Consider the following 4,687-nt stretch of genomic DNA (forward strand, 5'->3'; position numbering starts at 1 on the left):
CACACACACACACACACACACACACACACACACACACAAAGCCATGTCATTCCATGGAAACTAAACCAGAAACAGGAAGTCAATGGCCACCCAGTCATGGTGGAAACTGGGGGTGGAAGCTAAGAATAGGACAGACCTGTGTGTGTGAAAAGAATCACATCAGGAAGTGATAAAAACTCTGAAAGAACAATTTTCTGTTTTTCAAAAACATGTTTTACTACAAGACGTTTGTCCCTCTCTTCCAGGTTGCCAGGTTTGGCCCTTGTCGTGCTCAGTGTTGGAGAGGCGGCTGTTTTTATTTAAGAATCACATTAACTGTATGTTTCTTACTGAGCACTGTGTTTGTGTTTCAGAGGTCCAACAGTTGGCTGTTGTACACGGCGGACGTGCAACCCCAGCCACATAAAGCTGGAGCCTTTTCCATTTTCGCAATGTATTTATTTCCTGTCTCAACAACTGCGGCTTATCCAGACTTTGTTTATGAAAGATGCAAAATTCAGGCAGAAACGACCCAAACTGTGGCCGGTTTCTTCATTGCTTCAGCTCAGTCAGTAAAACAGCAATCCATCAGATTAGCACTTGGGTTGTTACAGTATGTGAATGAAAAGATCTGGAGAGCTTGTTTTTGCCAAAAGTTTTGTTTAGTTCCTCTGCTTCTCATTTGGATAATGACATCTGATCATGGGCGATTGCATTTTCATAACAACATAACTCAATAAGTAGTGAGCTGGAACCTGATACTGTTAGGGTTTTGTCCTGCTGTCTCATCCCTTCCTTGTGTTCTCAGTTTTTTTGTTTGTGTGGCCTTGTTCAGCCGGCTCTTCTCCGCTGGCAGTGCTTCACACCTGTGGCTCGTCACCAGCTGCATCTCTCCGCACCTGTGACTCATCATTCATTACTCTCCCTCTTAAATACTCTGGTTCTGCTCCCACTGTTTGTCAGATTACCACACCTGGTATTATGCGCCGGCCTCTGTATAGTTTGTCAAGTACTTTCGTCTTTTTTGCTAACCATCTGTTCTCGTTCCGCCATAGTGCTATCCTTGTGCCTATTCGTTGCCTGCCTGCCTGCCAGCGTATCTGCCAGCGTATCTGCCTGCCTATCTAAAGATTCACCTGCCTGTTAGCTCTCAGCCCGCCAGCCTGTCTGCCCGCCCTGACCGCTCCTTGACACACCATCACCTGAGCTCCGTTAAGCCTGGATTTCCTCACATCCACCCCAACCCCTTGACTTACCCAGTTAAATCAATAAATTCTGCTTGATCTCTTTTCGTCATTGTTTTCAACTCCTTGCAAGTAAACCTAGGATGATCTGTTTTCATTGGATTATTTGATTTAGTTGTTTAACTCTGACATCTGTAAAAAATAAAAAGAAGGATTATGATCAATAAGGTGTGTTCAAAAATCCCTATGACTAGGTGGCATGAGGCAATTTTGTCTTTTGATTGTGAGTTTGTGTTTCCTGTTTTATTTTGAAGTCTGTCTTTTCTCCCTAGTCTTGTCTGGTTTTACTTCCTGTCTTGAGTTTTCCCGCCTTTTTTGATTGTTCTGCCCAGCCCTAATGTGTGCCACCTTTTTCCCCAGCCCTGGTGTCACCTTTCCCTTGTTTCCTCATTACCACGTGTATTTAGTCTCTGTGTTTCCTTTGTGTCTGGTGGGTTCATTTTGTTCTGTGTGTGTTCAGTGGTGTCCGATACAACTGTTTGTCATGTGGTGTATTGTGTGTACCTGCTCATTCCTTGCTTCCTGGCCTGTGCGCTTTTTGGACTACCTGATTGTTAGTTTTGCTCTGTTATCCTCTTCTTTTTTGGTCTTCAATAAATTCCTTCAACTCTGAGTTTGGGCCCAAGCTTCATCTATCTTTAACAAATTTAAAGTGTCAGACTAAAGTGAAATATGCGTATTTTACAAAAGCACATGGGTGGTTGACGTGACGCTCCATTTTTGTGTCCATGGTGACAAATATCAATAAAAAATTATAATATTTCATTAAAATATGTTTTTATATACAATGTAATCTTCCAGAACTAATACATTTTTAATTAATGCGCATTATAATTCAAATGTGTAAATATTTCATTTTAAGCAGGACATTTGTCCTGTGGCGTGACTGTCCGGGGTGGCGTTGCTTATCTTAAAACTACTGTAATAAAATGAAAAATCTGTCTAAATCCATTAAAATACTTGAATAGATGATACAGTAGTGTTAACTTAATGAAGCTAAAGGTTATACGTTTTAAGGTCCCCATTTAGAATAATTATGACAAATTACATTTTGTCCGCAAAACTGGTGTCCAGCTGGTGTGACGCCATTCTTTATGTATAAATCGGGCATTAATTTGGGCACCCTATTACTGAGAGGGGCCCTTCTTCATCCAGGAAGTACAGTGGACCTCACTGGAGCACATAGACTGCACACAAGGTGAGTTTTGTCTCAAATATTTTCATAATATTACTATTTCCGTGCACTGTTGGAAATGGTAACCATTATGTCGTCCTTTGGTGTGACGTAAATTAAGTATTGATCTGAAAATGTTCAGCAATTTATATTGATTGACTATCGAAAATATTGTAAACCTTAACACTGTTAGTCGGTTTGAAGACTGCCTCTCATATAGCTAGGCGCAAACTGGCCTTGATCTTTAAAACGTCCCCTGGTGTGACAGCACTGTCCTACAGTGTGACATGAAATCGCATCACACTGGTGGATGTAGGCTCTATCAAAGTCCAAAACCATCACTCTCTCCCTCTTAACCTCCTCCCTCCATTTTAACCTCCCTCCCCCCACCCCTCCCCAACCTCCCTCATCATCCACCCCCAACCTCCCTCCCTTTCAATCTCCCCCTTCTAACTTCACTCCGTTCTTACCTCCTCTTACCTGTGAAATTGAACTTCCTCCCGCCTCCCAACCTCCTGCTTCCTATCCCTTTCCTACCTTCCCTCCCAACCTCCTGCTTCCTATCCCCTTCCTAACTTCCCTCCAACCTCCTGCTTCATCCCTTCCTAACTTCCCCCAACCTCCTGCTTCCTGCCCCTTCCTAACTTCCCTCCCAACCTCCGGCTTCCTATCCCCTTCCTAACTTCCTTCCAACCTCCTGCTTCCTATCCCCTTCCTAACTTCCTCCCAACCTCCGCTTCCTGTCCCCTTCCTAACTTCCCTCCCAACCTCCGCTTCCTATCCCCTTCCTAACTTCCCTCCCAACTCCTACTTCCTATCCCTTTCCTAACTTCCCTCCCAACCTCCTGCTTCCATCCCTTCCTAACTTCCCTCCCAACCTCCTGCTTCCTTCCGCTTCCTAACTTCCTCCCAACCTCCTGCTTCCGTCCCCTTCCTATATCCCTCCCAACCTCCTGCTTCCTGTCCCTTCCGAACTTCCCTCAAACCTCCTGCTTCCTGTCCCCTTCCGAACTTCCCTCCCACACCTCCTGCTTCCTGTCCCCTTCCTAACTTCCCTCCCAACCTCCTCTTCTTGTCCCCTTCTACCTTCCCTCCCAACCTCCTGCTTCCTGTCCCCTTCCTAACTTCCCTCCCAACCTCCTGCTTCCTATCCCCTTCCTAACTTCCCTCCCAACCTTCAGTTGCTAATTCTAGTAGTGAAGTTTGCATTTTCTATTTTTAAGTTTTGCCTTTTTCTCTTACACTCAGAATTGAAGGACACCACAAGTCAAACCTTCCTACTCTGTTTTGTTAAGGCTAGTTTGAGACCCACGTTGAAAGTGAGAGGCTGAGATGACAAGCGAGGAAAGGACCAGGAAGTATATGCCCCCTTTCACAGCTAATTAACTGTACAATGTATATAGTCTCGTGTGAGATATCATTGAGCTCAGCACGGAGTTTCCTTTTCAATGGTGACGATTTGCGGTGTTTGACTGCCGCGCAAATACACGGTCGCAAGGAGCAGCATCCGCCAGTAACCCTGACGTGCGCAGATGAGCAAGGGCTCATCTTACGCTGTTTGCAGCTTTAATTTAAAACTTGTGCCTTTTTATTTCAGAGAATATTCAAAATAAAATTGAACAAGAAAAGTAATAAGCCAGGTCAATTTTGTTTCCATGGTCATGTTATGTTGCTAAATGTTACCATGGCTCCCAAGTCTTTTTTATGGGAATGTTGGTTTCTTCCTTTTTATTCTGACTTTATTGTACACCAAACATTTGAACTTAAAGTTGTAAATATATTTAATGATTTTTTTAAATTAATTTGAAACAATAAATGTGACTTTGTACAAAACAGGGGCATACCGGTACTTTTTGTTGTCCAATGGTGTGACGGAATGTCCTGTGGTGTGACAAACTGATTTCAGTGGAAAAGGCATTTTAATGCACAAATTCATGTAAAAAGTATTGACTACTATAATAATGATATAATCATTATGCACACATAAGGCTGGAATTAAGTTTTGTTAGGTTTTATAGTAATTATAATGAATATAATCTAGACCTTTGGGTAAAGTCCCTATGTGTACATCTTATAGTCGGAAAATAACACGATTGTGAATTTGTATTGGTTACTTTTGATGTGGGAATTAATTAGAAGACAACTGATAAGGATTGGTCTTATCCGTCACACAATTTCTGAATTAAAAATTAACATTAAAAATGTTGTCACACCAGTGGACAATATTTGGGACTACGACACACAAAAGTTAATAAAATACAAAATAAATAAGGAATTAGAAAGGGACACA

Source organism: Etheostoma spectabile, chromosome 16 (assembly GCF_008692095.1).
Source record: "Etheostoma spectabile isolate EspeVRDwgs_2016 chromosome 16, UIUC_Espe_1.0, whole genome shotgun sequence".
NCBI classification, from domain to species: Eukaryota; Metazoa; Chordata; class Actinopteri; order Perciformes; family Percidae; genus Etheostoma; species Etheostoma spectabile.